At 30.3% G+C, this 17,138-nt stretch overlaps 1 protein-coding gene across 4 annotated transcripts in view; it reads right to left on the bottom strand.

Moving 5' to 3' along the window:
• C3g (C3G guanyl-nucleotide exchange factor) overlaps positions 1–17,138 on the bottom strand; it is an 81,728-nt gene that overhangs the window by 25,097 nt on the left and 39,493 nt on the right. The window lies entirely within an intron of this gene.

Raw genomic sequence — 17,138 nt, 5'->3', positions numbered from 1 at the left:
ATTATGGGAACTATTCTCATAATGGTATAGGAAAAATTCCTAGAATATCATAGGAAAAAACATTTCTCTTAAATTTCTTTCATTTTCTCATGCACACAAATTATTATATGTTTATTATTATTATTATTATTATTATTTTTTTTATTTTTATTACTAGCAGACCCGACAGACGTTGTCCTGGACTCACGTCTTAAATTTAGAAATTTTAGGAATGAGCTCGTATAGTTAAAAACATCATTAGTTAACAATATGCAATGGGCATTCCTCAATAATTAACATTTTCGTAAATATAAGCTCATTCTAATTTTATACTCATCGAGACCTTTCGTTTTAGTACCCACATAAATTTTTTATATATCTTATATATATATATAATATTTATGAAACATATTAAATATATGAAAAATGCAAGTGGGTATTCAAATGAAAGGTCTCGATGAGTGTAACATCGGGATGAGCTTATATCTTTATATTATATCTTTAAAAACGTCAATAATTAAGAAATTACATTGTATCTGGTCAACTAATGATATTTTTAAAGATATTAGCTCATCCCGATGTTACACTCATCGAGACCTTTCATTTAAGTACGCACTTGCATTTTTCATATATTTTATATATTTCATAAATATTATATATATAAGATATATAAAAAAATTTATGTGGGTACTCAAATGAAAGGTCTCGTTGAGTATAAAATTAGAATGAGCTTATATTTACGAAAATGTTAATAATAATAATAATAATAATAATTTTAATAATAATAATAGACATTCAATAATTTGTGTGCATAAGAAAATGAGAGAAATTAAAAAGAAATGTTTCTTCCTATAATATTCTAGGAATTTTTCCTATACCATTATGGGAATAGTTCCCATAATGATATAGGAACTATTCCCATAAATTATAGAAACCATTCCTATAATAGTATAGGAATGATTCCTATAATAGTATAGGAATGATTCCTATAATAGTATAGGAATCATTCCTATAATAGTATAGGAATGATTCCTATAATAGTATAGGAATCATTCCTATAATAGGATAGGAATCATTCCTATAGCATTATGGGAACCATTCCCATAATGGTATAGGAAAAGTTCCCATAATTTTCTTTCCGTGTACTAATTTATAATTAATTTTTCATAAAAATAAACTTTAAAAATGTATTTATATTTAGTCTTTTAATTATTTCAAATTATTGGGATATTTAAAAAAAAAAAATCAATTTATTATTAAAAGAACAATTCCCACTAATTTAATTTAAAGTAAAATTTTAAATAAATAAAAGACAGTAAAGCGAATAATTAAACAGTGAAAGTCCAAATCTTATTCGCTCGAAAAACTAAAAAAGAGACTAACTATTATTTGTTTAAGCGAATGAATTGCGGCAATTACTATAATTAGATTTTCATTCTATCAGCGCAACATTTATTGATTAATTTATTTTGAATTACGGGAATAGAATGGTGTTCGACAGATTCCATTAAGGACCTTTTATCATCAACAAGAGGGTAGAAACTCTTAAGAAAAAAAAGGAATGGACAAGTTTGTTGCCCTCAAGCGTTCGTCTTTCTCACTACTCTTCCACTTGTTTCTCTCTAACTCTGATAGCTAGCACAGATAAAGTGCAGGAATAGGGCTGCTATTTTTTTTTTGTGTTTACCAGCTGAGATGATGCACGAGTGCCGGAAAAAAGCGCGCGATACATCATCAAAAAGCAAAATGAAATGAAATAAAACAAAGGGCCACATAATACCGAACTAAAAAAGGAATAATGGGAAGGAGGAAAAGGAACGAAGAGGAGGGAAATCAAGTTCTATTCACGAATTCGGATTGAAACTCCAATCAGGCGTGATTTTGCCAAAGGCACAGGAACCCCTAGAGGAGGATAATAGTGTAGAACAGAGAGGATCGAGATACCAGACACATCACACAACCAGAATTGACAGCGAGTTAGAGAAAGACAGAGAATTATAGAAGCATCGAGCAAGTGGGTTGTGTACTGTACTCCGATCCTATCCCGCTGTAAAGTGAAAGAGGATAGTACCTAACCGGGATTGAGATTGTGAGGATTCAGAAGAGGATATGCAAATTGCCATGATTGACTGGATTCGATAGTCCTGCTGCTGATCGAAACCAACTTCCCTGTCTACCTATCTACCTACTGAGGTAATCACGCCGTCATTTGCAATTTATATTCAATATTTATTTCCCGAGATCCGTTCGAATTTTAAGTTTTTAGTCACCATTTATTTTTTCTAGGATTTTATTTTTTTTAATCCTTCAATTTTTTATGGAAATTTTATTAAACGTGGTGAAAAATTTTTTCTTTTTTCAAAAGTATTTTTATGTCAAGTATTTAATACATTTGTGTCGTATTTTAATTTAATATACTCGTGGAAACATTTTGTAGCATGATTAATTTTCATAAGCTAAAAAAAAATATTTTTACGATAATTCTTCAAAAAAAGGTATTAATAGCTTTAAAATTCGTGTATTTTTTAATGATTGGAGATCCGGAAAAATTAATATAAATTAAATTATCTACAAAAGATCTCATGTAATTTTTTCGTATTACCAATATTAAACAAAATATTGGAGTTCCCAATGTTACAGAAAAGTTCTTAGCAAGTTTAAAATTCTTATATCTTGTAAACAATGAGATATACGTAAAAATTGAAAGGAGCCTTCTTCGTAAATAATTAAATTCCTTATAAAGAAGGTCTGTAATTTTTTCGTATCTTCAATATTCATCTCAAAAATTACATTTCAAATTTTACAATTTTTTTGTAACGAAAAAAGAGCTATTCTTTTGCATTGGAGAGATGCATCAGAAATGTTTTTTTTTACAGATATAAACCTTTTTAATGCAATGACGATATGTGAATTACAAACAAAATTTTCTATGTAGAAATTAAAAAATCAATAATTGCAATTTGGCTTTTTACTCTAAAATAAATTCTTTCATTATAATTATCATAGAAATAATCTTGCAATTCTTTGTTATTAAACGCGATATAAACCCGCTCACTCGAATAATCGATACCACGATTATCGGAAACAAATTAGCGACTAATTAGTGCGCGAAATAAAATAATTAATTTGAATTTCGGCCAACTATCATTTGCAGAACAAAATAAAATTCTTAATCAGCAATTTCACGATTCAACTGAAATAAAACTCGATATAAATTTATCGAAATTACAAATTGCCAAGAGATATTTAGCAGCGGTAAATTTATCAGCGAATCTATTGGTGACTTTCTGACATTTTCAGGATTAATCAATTTATAAATTTAGCAAGAACAAATATTAAATATTAAATACAATTAGCATAATAAAATTTAAACATTGTATAGGGAGTGGAACATAAACGGTGGTGATGGTGATGATAAATTGAATGTAGAAGAGCCGAGTAGAATGTTGAGTTTAGAGTGGTCAGGTGTACTTTAATTGCATTGGTGTTCCTCACACCCACAGCCACTGAAATAGTTTCTCTCTTTCACTCTATTCTCATTTTCTCTTATCACATTCTCTCAGCGTGGGTGTTTCATAGCTACCACTATTACCGCTACTACTGCTAACGCTGTTACTATTACTGTAGCTTAAATCCCATCGCACTCGGGAGTGTACTCTACGATAAGTTTCCACGTGAATCGATTCTGCTTCAAATTCATTCAACTATATACATCTATACATATATAGATATAAAGATATGTAACGAGCTCCATGTAACACATGTCGCATGTAATATAGTTTATCGAGTTTGTCTCTGGTTACCAACCTATCAAACTTTGTTAACCGCCATGTCAACTGATTGATACTCAAGTTAATACTATTGTCATAAAGTTCATTCCATTTTGACTTTACTTGTAAATAAATTATACGTCTTTAACTTAAACTTTAACTTATTTAAAAAGTTACTAACTTTTGACTCTATACAAACTTTTATTTCAATTATTGCATTGCTTTTATTTAAATTATTATTAGTATTCTTTCGACTAATTACAACTGAGATGTTTTATTAGATGTAACTTTACTCTGGAATAGCAATTCATTGCTGCAATCGAGTTATGGACAAGTTTTTATCTTTTATTCAGAAAATTGTTGAATTTTTTTTTAATGATACAATTTATAGATTTGTTTTTTTTTTCTATTATTCTGATTTTTAAAATTATTTTCTACTTTTAATCTGAAAAATTTACAAAAATTTTTTGTAAAAAAAAAATTGATTTCTTTCATTAATAAAAATTTAACGTAACTAGAGAAAAAAATAAATAAAAAGGCCATTTATTCTAAAAAAAATTGTTTTTTGATTCAAGCCAATAAAATAAAATTCTTAAAAATTAGACTCCTAAATTAAGTTAATATTTTTATCAAAATTTGAAAACTAAAGTACAAATCATTTCAAAATAAACATTTTAGTTTTGCTTTAATTAGTTGCACAGATTTTTTTGTCTTGCAAAAAAAAATTTCAACTCAATTTTCCATTTTTAAAGTAGCAAAAAAAATATTTACTCTGAAATATCATAAAAAGTTTAATTTAATAAAAAAAACTACTTATAACTTTGGTAAAGTGCTGTTTGTTACAAATGACTCAAATAAAACCATTTTCATTAGAAAAAATTACAAAAATGAAGTTAGGTAATTTTCTATCTAAAAAAAGGTAATAAAAAGAACAATGAAATTTCTATCATAATAAATGAAGCGTAGTGATAATTAAAAACGGCGATAATTCTGTTTAATGTTAACCTTGTTGGAAGGGTTAACATGAGACTGAAAATAAAGGAAACGGTGTAAAGTTATCGTAGCACGTTTGCTGTGTAGGGGACGATAACGCTGATGGCACCTCGCTATCAAACGGTGTAGCACTTTTATACATAAATATATACATATATATTATATAGTAGGTATATACGTAACAACGGGTAGGTATAGAGTACAATGAGTCTGCACAAGAGTCAGTTAACGTGGCGCGGTTTATAATGATGTCATTAATTTTGACTTGCACGTACACTTTGCAATATATACGTATCTAAGGGGTGGTAAATGTGGATTGTGGATATATACATATATATTCCGAGACTTAGTTTCAAGTGATCGATAATCGAGGCATGCATTTCTCCGACACTCGATCCCTTAGGCTAAGTGGATGAGTATGAGAATGCGGGTGGGTATACTAGGGGAGGCTAGGAATTACATTGAGTACTCTTGGCATACCGAGCTACTGCGATATTGTAGTTGATTACACTACCGTCAGTTATTTCACTCAGGATTACTCGAAAGACTTAAATGTGGGCTCGGTTTCAAAAATTTTTACAGATTATATCTGGGAGAAATTATTTTAGAAAATTTCGGGCGATAAGAATCTAATCCATGTGGAAGAGATAGATCGAGTTTTAGATAAAATTATTTTAGGTTGAAGCCGGGTAAATTCCATGGTAATTACTGATTATCTTGTAATTAACGTTAGGTCGCACATATGCTTTCAAAAATTTATAATTGAGATAGTAAAATTGGGATTTTAATGGTTTGTGTCAAGGCTGCTTGATAAAAATATTTTGAAAATTAATTAAATAGTTTTTTACCCTCTTGTTCTGTCATAAATTTTTTCTATATTTTAACTAACTAAAATAATATTCTAAGATTAAAATACATAAATTTGAGGTTTTTTTGTAATTATAAAATTATGGAAATTTTTGTTATGTATAAAAAAAATATTTCCATACTTTGCTTGGAATTTTTTGACTTACAACATATTGGCGTCCAACGTGAGGCAATAAAGCTTCAAATTGGCTCTAGGTCAAAATCCCAATCCCAAATTGCTTAGCTAAGATCACGCGTCCAAAAATACCAATGATTAATATGAATGAGAATAAATGTATTAAGTTTAAAGTCATATCACCAACTTCACGGTTTTGTTATTTTTAATCGATTAATTTTAAAAATGAACCATTTTTCACAATATTACGTTATTACAGAGTATTTTATATTTTGCGCATTTAATTAAAAATTTTTATTGTTTTCTCATTCACGAAAAAGAGTATGAATAATTAAAATATTAATAACGCGCTCGCCAAAAGCAGAATAGAATTTATCATCCATATTTCATCGTTCAATAAAAGCTTCAATATTAATTAACAATACTAACGATGATTGAAGCCGTTGTTTAATGAATATCAAATTTTGGACCTGACGTTTGATTGATGCACGGTTATATTTCACAATTTAAACAGTAAATTCTATCCAAAAGTGAATATTAATAAAATTTAATATAATATTAAATCTATACGTCGAGAACACTGAAAAAAAAAACTATTTGAATAAAAAAGAATATTATCTTCAAGATTTGACTTTTGCTCATTATAACAAAGTAATAATGTTTCAAAATTGGTTCAAATAAAATGTTTTTAAGATTGAAATTTTTTTCAAACCTTTGGAATTATATATTCCATAAAATTAATCCTTTTTACGTTGAAATGAACGAACTGAGGTCATATATTTTTCACGATTAGACATTAGAAAATAATAATATTTATTTACATTTAATGAGTTGAATTTGATATCAATCACAAGCCGAGAATTATAAAAATTTTTGAATCAAAACAATTAGTTTTCTTAAAAATAATTTTTTCGATCAAAAATAATCCTTTCAACTCAAATAATTTTGTTTTCAGCTTAGTTGATTTAATGTTACATTAATTTATGAAATGGAGTCAAATGGAGCGAAGCATAATTTACAAATAGAATATAATGTACGAGTGTACTGTGACTGTGAGATAATTTAAAAGCTATGAATTTTGGTGTAAAATTAATGTGTCCGCAAATTAAATGTACCAGAGGTCAATTCTTTCCAAGTGGTTTTCATTTACTCATATCTTTGTACCTCTATATTCAAGTATATAAATGAGCCGATATATGTATGTATACTGTAATATATTGTATATTACTGTTTGTGTATTTAGTGAAGAGATGTATAGCGGGAGATGTTTGAATTGTGGAGGGTCAAAGGCCTACTCGCAATAGATTGTAGGTATATGTATATATGGATTATATATATGCATACAGAAGCACGCACTGCTAGATGAAATTGCTGTTACTGCATTCACCTGCAGGGCTAACAAAGACAGATATATCGTCGACTCACAGCTTTCACACAATTGTATTAATATGGAAATACCGTTGATTTGCAAGGGTGTGCAGAATCCGCAGGACGTACTGCCGAGAGAATTCCAAAATAGTCATGCGGTCTGTTCTATTCATCCTGCTAGCTGATTCAAACTTTACGGACAAATTTTCTTTTATGTGCCCACGTAGTCCTTCAATAGCCCATAATAAAATATAAAGTTGTTCAAAAAGTTTTAAATCTAAAATTTACCCTTCAAATAAATTACTTTTAATTGTTATTTCAACAAACGGTCGTTGATTGAAAACGTTTGTTTACTCTTACAATTTTTAATACTTGGAATCAAACAATCAATGGCCTTCTGTTTGATGAATTTTTTGCGCCGTCGCAATTTTTTATTTTTTTTCCGAAACGTTTTTTCTTTTAAACTTTCAAACCATCTTCCATTAAGCGGTCTTCCATATAGATATTTTTGAAGGAAATTGAACGATCTATAAAAAAGGTTTGATTGAAAATTTTTTATCAGACAAGCTGTTTTTATGAGATTAAGCTTTGAAAATTGCTTTGTTTTAATGATTTGATTTTTTAACCTTGGAATTTTAGTACTTATAAAATTTTAAGCGACTAAATTATAAAGAAGGAATAATGAATACATATTGACGTAGGAAATTTAATACTCTACAAAAAAAGTTTAACTTTTTTTGATAAATAGTTTTTTTCAAAAGTTATTTGACGTTTAAGTAAAATTTAATATAAATTTCTCATTTTTCATTTGATAGCAACGCTTTGATATTTTAGCTCGAAATAAATTCTTATTAATTGATATATTCAAATTTAAAGCTATTTTTTTTTTTTTTTCAAAACTAAGAAAAAAAATTAATTATTTTGAACCTTTCAAGGGCCAAAATTTGACTAAAAATGTTGAACATCCTTTCTAAAAATCACAATGATAAAATGAATAAATTAATAAAATGAGAACACGAACACGGGCCGGAATTATTGCTCATGGGGTCGCGAGTGATAAATACATGAAAGGGATGATGTCAAAGGGGTCGATAACACGATTCCAATGGGGCGATCATTCTCACCTTGGTAAGGGCTTGGAGACAGATACCACGGAATATTACCCTATAGCACACTAGAATCCATTAGTCGATGGGGTTACCTTTAGTTAACGAACCTCCCGATAATCAATTTTGATGCCGGTAATTATTGGCATTAGTGCGACTAACTTTTACGGGCATTAGGCACTACCAAGCAAGCAACTAAGAGTTTGTTTAAAGTCTCGTAGGCTAACAAATAACTCAACGAACTTCTCAAAAGTAACTTTGTGGTTTTCCCACTAACGAAATTTCTTATTTAGTTTTCAGTCGTTACTCATTTTCCCTCGTTCTACAGGAACAGTTTTTCCTTTCATTTCTACGTCCTCTTATGAATTTCTCGATGCTCTTCAGAAGTTTTACTTTTTATTTTTTTCTCTTTCATATATATGAGAGATTTTCATGTTGCCGAAAGCAATCACTCATTCCAGCAGACGTTGCGCAACTACTACTCAAGGGTAGTCGTATATGTTCGCTCTATAAAACTGAAACGAAGATTTATGTTCTTTACCATTTGACATTTTTATCAAGGACATGAAGGATGAAGGTAAAATACCAGGCCCGTGATTAATATCAAATTCAATTTGTTGAATATAAATAAACATTATTATTTTATTCTGTCTAATCAAGAATAATGGATTAGAAAAGTTTATTGCCTTAGTTCTTTTGCTTCAGCAAGGTAAATATTGATTTTGAAATTCGGATATTTTTTAAACGATAAGAGATACAAGAACATTGGTAGAGGCCCAATTATTATTTTTATATCTTCTATATTTAATTAAGAATTTCGATTTCAAAGTTTAAAAATGATTGTTATTCATAAAATAAAATTTAAATCTTTAGAATTAAAAACATTTAATAAAATCTCTAAAATTGATCAATAATCAACATTTCTCTGTTAAAAAATTAAATATTTGATTTCTAACCCCATTAGAGAAATTAGTGGTTACAATAAAGATCAAAAAGCCACAAAAAGACGATATAACATGATACCTATTACCTGGTAATGTTTTTGCATAATGAACAGGGATGAATGAGATGAAAACAATGAATCCGGGTATCAGTAAATCAATTTTGGGCAAGTTGTCTAGAAGAGTAACGCGAGCATAAAGCGGATAGAAGCAACATATTCGTTTGAATGGTTCAGCGATGGACACGGCTCCCGTAATTCGTGGTGCGAATAAACTCCAGACTAGAATGGACTTCCAGTCATGAGCTAGCGTGTAATACGGATTTTCCAGGTGCCTGCCCACCAGGTAATCATGCGCTCTGGGTTTGCTGTTTGCTACTCCGCGCGAGTATATTCCTCAGCACACATATATTCCTCGACATGCATCTGTATTATAGATCCTCGGTAGTTTACAGGGATATTATATCATCCAGATACAGTACAGTAGTTATAATATATTTTTGTTTATCTGCATGACAGAGCTGTGCAAGCACCACTGTACATAAATACTATACCTCTATATGTGTCATCTGAAAATGAAACAAACAGGGGAAATTGCCGGTTTAGTTCTAATCGTACTATTTCTCGGTGCTTGCATTCCGTGACACGATCTACCGAAATAACCAGAGGTTGTTGCACCGTCTATTATATATAAAATATATACCTACAATCTTCATGTGTATATTTCAGAAATTCTCTGTATACAAATTTTGTACCGGTGTGTATGTTTGCAGCATTTATATTGCCTTTTTGCTATGTCTCGTGAGAGTACACTTTACTCTGTGCGAGTCATTTTAGGTTACTATCAGTTTAAGCCAACAAAACTCTAAAAACTCGCTAAACTTTGCTTGTACTCCTGTTTTTGATTTATTTTAACTGAATACACAAACTACTTTTCGCTTTTTGATTTATCGAGTAATTTTGACAAAATAGTGGAGTCAATGTCGTCACAATGTGCGTTAATTTATTTTTGGGATAATAATTTTTCAATTATTTAACTTGAAAGGCAAGTCAAATAATAAGGCCTTTCAAGTTGCCGCTCACAAATTTTAATTGCCCATCTTTTTAAGTTTCTACTAGAGAGAAAATTTTTCGATCATGTGCCACCTAGCGGAAATTCCTGAAAATTCTAGAATTTTTCCTGTTTTTGATAGGTTTTAGATCTATACTGTCTATTTTAGTGAATAATTGATATTTATCATACAATTTTTATTGACAAAATATAATTTTACTTATTACTCACTAATTTTGCCTCGGGCTCTTCTGCTAACGATAGCTGACAGCGGATATCAAAGTTATTGAAGCAAAACTGACACCTTCAATTGACACATGTTAAAAATAATCCAAGTGAGTCATAATACGGGTAAAATTTCAAATGCTATTTCGCAATAATTAGAAAAAAAAATAGTTATTTATTATTAATAAAACTTTTACACACCAATAAAAATTTTTTTAAGTTTATCGGAGACGAACCACTGTAGCCGTTCATCAAATACGAGTAAAATTTTCTTGACATTAAATAAATTAGTTCCTCAGTGTACCGTATAAAAAATTAAGAAGAAAGGTAAACTCTGAAGTTTTTATCATTAAAGTATAACCAAAAAAAAAATAAAAAAAAATATTTACTCATAAACTCACGTCCTCAAGAGACACAAGCTCAATGGAGTATTATGGAAAAGTAAATTATTCCGGGCTGATAGCCTCCAAGATAAATTTCTGTGGAAAATGTTATAGAACGGCATAAATATAAGCATAAAAAGTTCAAAGATAGATCAAACAAATGTCGAAAATAAAAAAACAAGTCGTTTTTGTTTGCTTGGATTAATTTTGAAGAATAAATTGAGGCTGGTGCATTGAACCAAGAGACAGTAAGAAATAAGATAAATAGTAATGTTATTGTTAGCAATGAGTTGTGTATACACAAGTGCTCGTTATATCTCTGGAAACGATAGTCGGTAACTTGTAAGTCGTATATAGGGCTGTAGTCTATAGATAAGGGTCGACTAGCACTCGGGATAATGTCTGGTGGTATTAGAGAGACTGAGAAATGCAAGTGCAGGTGTAGGAGTGCAGGATATGCCCTCCTGGAAGTACCAGGGGTGAAGATAGAATTCATGCAGTTTGCAGCAAACGATGCAATTACGTGGTTCAATGTCCAGGGAATGCCGCGAACCGTTTCCAGTTGGAATTTCACAGTCCGCCAGAGATATTAGTAAAACTGAGTGGGTGGAGATCATGGAGATTGTGGATTGCGGATTGTGAGATGGCTCGACTATTTAATGCTAGATACAAAGTTTCTCTCTCTGTCTCTGAACTCTATTTTGAGGATCGAGTTCATTCAGAATTGCCTCGGTATTTGTATCTGTCTCGACTCGAAGCTACTGAGAATTCAGGAGGGAGTACATCGCGTCGTTGAACCTGAATTAAGTGAACAAATCGATTCCTCGACCAATGATAATGTGTTACTTGTGGCCATTACCAGGGTACGTGTCTGGAGATACTAGTTTACTGCAGGAAGTTTTCGATAACTCGATATCATATATTGTAAGTGTCTATACTATCGTTTTTATTTCAGAATTTCAGGAAATCGCCTCGGAATATATTGGCCTATATTTTATATTTGTATTACTTTTTTAATTTATGGTTATAAAAAATTTTTAGCATTAAATTTCTTTTAATGAAAGTTTTGACTAGAGAGTGAGAGATATGAAAAAAATTGTAAAAACCTTTTTTGTAAAGAATTGAATTCTCTGCGAAAAAGGTTTCTTATCATTTTTTCGTATCTTTAATATTTCACTCTAAATTTTAGTTTTAAAATTGTATAAATTTTGATCTTCTGATTTACACAAAAAAAAAAAAAAAAAATTGTTAGTAACATTAAAATTCATAGATTTTTCAAACTATAAAAGATATCAATATTTAAGCCAGAAATTGCATTGCAATTTTTTAAAACGAAAAAGGAGCGCTCAGCTCTTACCATTCAAAGCGTACATTATCAAAAACACAAAACTTCAACGTCCAGCATTAAAAAGGCTTCTTTCCCCAGACAAAGAGAATGATTAGTCTCTCACTAATACTAGCAAAGTCCCATCATCACTATTAAAATATTATTAATCCTACACAAAATTTTCATTTCAGTCCTCGAGTATTTTGAGTATTACCCCGCAATAAGGCTACTTAGGCAAACCGAGACTGGTTAGAGCTTAAAGCTTCCGAGTTTTGAATTTGATACACGAGAGCGTATCGCAAATGAGCTTTTCCAGTAGCAAAACTACTCAACATTTTCTTAACGACACACAACCCTCAGCCCAGCTGCGCTGCACCTAAGTGTTCTCGAGTCGTTATGTGACTCAGACAAGTCTTCAAACTTTACTGGTTATTAGACTCATCTGACAACACTCCAATAAGCTAAGCGACTAATTTTCCTTTTTTTATTTCATCTTACCACTTTCTTTTTTTATTAAAATACTTTTTCTCCCCAGAACTCCTTTGTTACAATCAAAGTTTCACATTAATTAAAAACTTTTTACAAAGCACTTTAGTTTAACTAAATAATTATGAAAATAAAAATATCGCTACTGCAAATTTAATTCCTTTTACTTTTTTTTATCTTTTTAATAAAAAACCAAACTTTTTATTGATTAAACTATTGCATTAAAACTTTTCTAAAATAATTTTTGCGATAGTTATTTCAAAAAATTATTGTTTTTTTGTTTTCCTTGAATTGTTCCAAGCTCGCAATTAATTTCCGAAAATAGAAGCATCGGTTTGCGGCCAGACATAAATTTTTTTCAACGTAATAAAATCCCAAAAAAAAAACTTTGTCACCCCTAAAATAACACAATTCTCTCTTAAATTTATCTCAGCGTTATCTTAAAGACTCATAAGTGGTCAACATCGGTTTTTTCTCGTCAATATATTACCGTTTTTCGTTGAATCATCAGCCGTTGCGAGGGTCCGGGTCCTCCGAGCCTTAATGGATCGACTGTTTGCGTCTAGAAGAGGGTCGTAGTCGGTATATCTATTAAATCCAGTATTTTCTCTCTTATAAACCCTATCTCTGGCTTCTAAATCCGCAATTCGTCTATATCTATCATTCTATATAAACACTTTTTTTTTTCCATGAAACATTTCTGCTTCTTCTAAAATCGTTTCGCCGTTTTCCGTTTATTTTCATCCTGTGACTTGCAAGCTCTACGTTTGTGAAACCCTCGAAAATCAATTCTACCATTTTATTGTTCCCAGTTCGTTTGCATTATTACTATTGTATACATATGTATAGACCGCTTTTGGCGAACTCGATGGAACAGTCGCATGATTCATTTCCAACGTTTTAGTTCCTTGCATGCGCCATCGATTCCAACAGAGTTGCTTTGTGGCAAAAAATGTTTACAAAAGAAAACAAAGCTCGCTCTATTGTATGCAATATTATTTTCTTTTTAAAGTTTATAGTCTAAAAAATTAAGTAATTCGGTAGATAAAGATAAAACAAAATCAATAGAGTATATTTCGAATTCGGAATGTCAACTTTGGAAAACTTTTATTTTCCTCTTTGATACTGATGACAAGTTTACTATTTCTTGAAGTTTTTATTCCTTTTTCCGAGTTTAACATAAACTTAAACATCAAACTCCGGGTTCGTCGGTAGAAACTTTTGCTTCTGTTAGGTAATAAAAAAAACAAAAAGAAATGTTATAATAAACGTAAACGTAAACTATAAAGTTAGGATTTAAATTGCTAAAAATACGAGATTTATATTCTAATTTTATTCATTATTGTGTCGTTACTAATTCGCGGATAGAATGAAAAAAAATTAAGCTGCGCTGGTAAAAAAAAACTTGATTCGAAAAAAATATTATTGGTATACTGTGCAAAAACTCTCGAAAAACTGTGGAGGATGTAATTGGATTGTAAGAACATAATTATTTTGAGGAGCATAATTGAGTGTCTTCATTCAAGACTTTTTTGTGATAAAACTCGAATTTTTAGTGAAACTTAGAATTTTTTATCAAAAAACATAATTTTCCGAAATTAAATATAATTTTTTTTTTTTTTTTTTAATTTTAGATCGTGAAAAAGTTTTTTTTATTTAAAATACCAAAATCGAAATTTTAGATTAATCTTTTAAGAGTGTAGTTTCTTTTATCGTAAACTGTTATTTTCTTGATCATGTTCGTGAAATTTTTTAATTAATCCGGGCTATTTCGAAAAAATAATAAAAATTTTTTTTTTTATGAAAAAAAACCAGAATATTTTTTTCCGAAAGTTCTAAAATCTAAAAAATTTTTTATAGCTGCAATGGAGAGAGTTAAGTACAAAAAAATGGAAATTATCACATAATGCTTGAAAAAATTTACCGATTTAAAAAAATTTTATTTCTCTGAAAAACATTTCATGGCATTTGAATGGACCTAGCTTATGTTTTGTGCAACTCGTTGACTTTGTAATTTTTTCCACGAATTCTGCGATATCTTTTTATCCGACGGTTTATTTTCATTCAAACTGGAAAAGTACGATATTGAAGATTAATGACAACTGGTCTAGCCGATGAGTCTCGGAGGCCAGCCATTAAAAATTTGCGATAGTCGGGCTTTAAACTAGAGAGTTATCTATGAAACAGGAACGGGCAGATGAGTTTAGATTATAAAGGCTTGGAGGTAAAAATAGTGGAATAACGAGACAGAGGACCCGGGAAGGGTTCAGTACTTTCCGGTGAGTGGGGTCTACGTTTATGTGGCTGAAATTAAAGAGCAGAGGGAGGAGAGGGAAAAGTGGAAAACCCCGAGCGATTTATTTTATTGCTGGATTTAATGGCGTGAAACGCGAGGAACCAGGATCAAGGAAGTTACAATTACGCTCGTTGAATTATCTTTCTGGATTTTATCCAGTCTGTCCGCTTGAGAATTGCTGATCCTGGAATCCGAAACTCGCTGGGGCCCACTTACTCCTCACGCCATCACTCAGATTCGCGATCTTGGATATTGCTAAGGTAAAATCCGATATTGGGTGGAATTACTTATCCTGTAATAGTTTTCCTGCTCCAGACTGGACTAGAAGTAGAAGAATTAATTCAATAAAGGGCTTTTGGGAAACGGATAATTGAAAAAAAGCCACAAAGTTGAGAAATTTATCAAAAATTATCATTATTTTAAATAATTGATTTTTTTTTTCAATGAATTTATTTTTCAATATTATTTTTTTCAAAAGGTCTGCAAAAAAGAGTCAAACAATTACAGATAAAATTGATGCTTTACTTTAAAAAAATGTAATCACTTTTATAACATTAAACTGAACTATCAAAAACGAATTGATAAATTTAATTTTTCGATTAACGTTTAGAACATAATCATAATTAATAATTACTATATTTAAAGATTATCGTTTCAAAATTCAATATCTATTTTTTTATCTTTTTATTGAATAGCTAAAAATAAAATTCTATGCCACGCAGTTAGCTGACATTAATCCGACTTTGACTACGGTAAGTTTTATTTGTTTGAAGTTATAAATTTTCTGTATTTTTTTGGGATTAAATTTTTGAATTAATACACTCATTACTACCAAAATGATCACAAAAATTTTGTTCATTGGTTTGCTTTTTCAAGCATCTACTTTCCAAGCTTCAAAAAGTGCTGATGAAAATTCAAAAAAGCAGGATAATTTTTGCGTCAGATCTCAAGTACTAGTAAGTATACATTTCATTAGAAAAACAGATAAATTATTTCATGGAAAATCTTTTACTGATCAATAGTGTCGCAATCGTAACAATATTTGTTGCGATCCAAACGAAAAATGCGAATATGTCGGATGGCGTTTAGATAAAGCTGATTACGTCTGTAAAATTCCAAAAAAACTCGGAGGTAACTGTAACAGTAACTTAGATTGTTCAGCGATTATCTATGCATTTTGTAACGACAAAAATGAATGTCAATGTTCAAGTTATTTTATTCAGAAAAATGATTACGAATGCGAGCTACCAATGGATATTCCATGCACGAGAAGCGTTGATTGTCCAATCAACAATTCTGTTTGCAGCAGTGAAAGATGTGTTTGTAAACCAAATTTCGTACGACAAAATGACGAATGCAAACAGGGTAAGTTAAATTTGGTTCAAAATTTTCAATTTATCGTACTGTACACTGAAAAAAAAAATTTTTTTTTGAAAATTTATGTTGACACAAGAATGTATATTTTTAAAAATTTCCAACGTTGTACTTTTTTGTCTGAAGAATTTTTATTCTTTGTTATCTGAAGAATTGGTCGAATTGATTAAGAATAATTTTAACATCATTTAAGTAAAACTTTTCATTTGTTTGTTTATAACAATGATAACAGATGTTGAAAATCAATTGTCAAAAAATTTTTGAGAATGATTATTACGTTTGCTCAGTGTACCAAGTTTCACTAAAATATCATAATTTTTAGTCACTTTGGGAAAAAATTGTTGGAACAATAACGATTGCATGGACACACTACACATGGAATGCTCTGAAAGCCATACCTGTGTATGCAAACCAAATCATATTTCGAAAGAAAATGCAATTTGTGTATCAACTTTAGACGAATTTTGTTCAAGCGAACATGACTGCGGAAATTTGATGCATGTCACCTGTATAGAGAATAAATGCATCTGCAGACCGCATCACCGTCTTTTTCAGAACTCGACATGCTTATCACTTTTGGGTGGATTTTGTAAAAGTAATACAGAATGTGGAGCTAGTGACTCTATCTGCGAAGACAATCAGTGCATATGCAGACCCAAATTTATAATCGCGACTCCTGATCGATGTATATTGAGTAAGTATCATCTAAGTTTAGATTTAGAAAAAACATGCAAGAAAATTGTAAAAAATTGTTCTATTACAGGTCCTCTGGGAAATTGTTGTGTCGATGACCACGATTGCAGGCAGATATACCATACAAAATGTTCGAAAAGAAAAACATGTGTTTGCCAAGACAAT

Source organism: Cotesia typhae, unplaced genomic scaffold, assembly GCF_013202065.1.
Source record: "Cotesia typhae breed Kobodo isofemale line unplaced genomic scaffold, CoteBio_Ctyphae scaffold_152, whole genome shotgun sequence".
NCBI classification, from domain to species: domain Eukaryota; kingdom Metazoa; phylum Arthropoda; class Insecta; order Hymenoptera; family Braconidae; genus Cotesia; species Cotesia typhae.
This window is presented reverse-complemented; position numbering and strand designations above follow the sequence as displayed.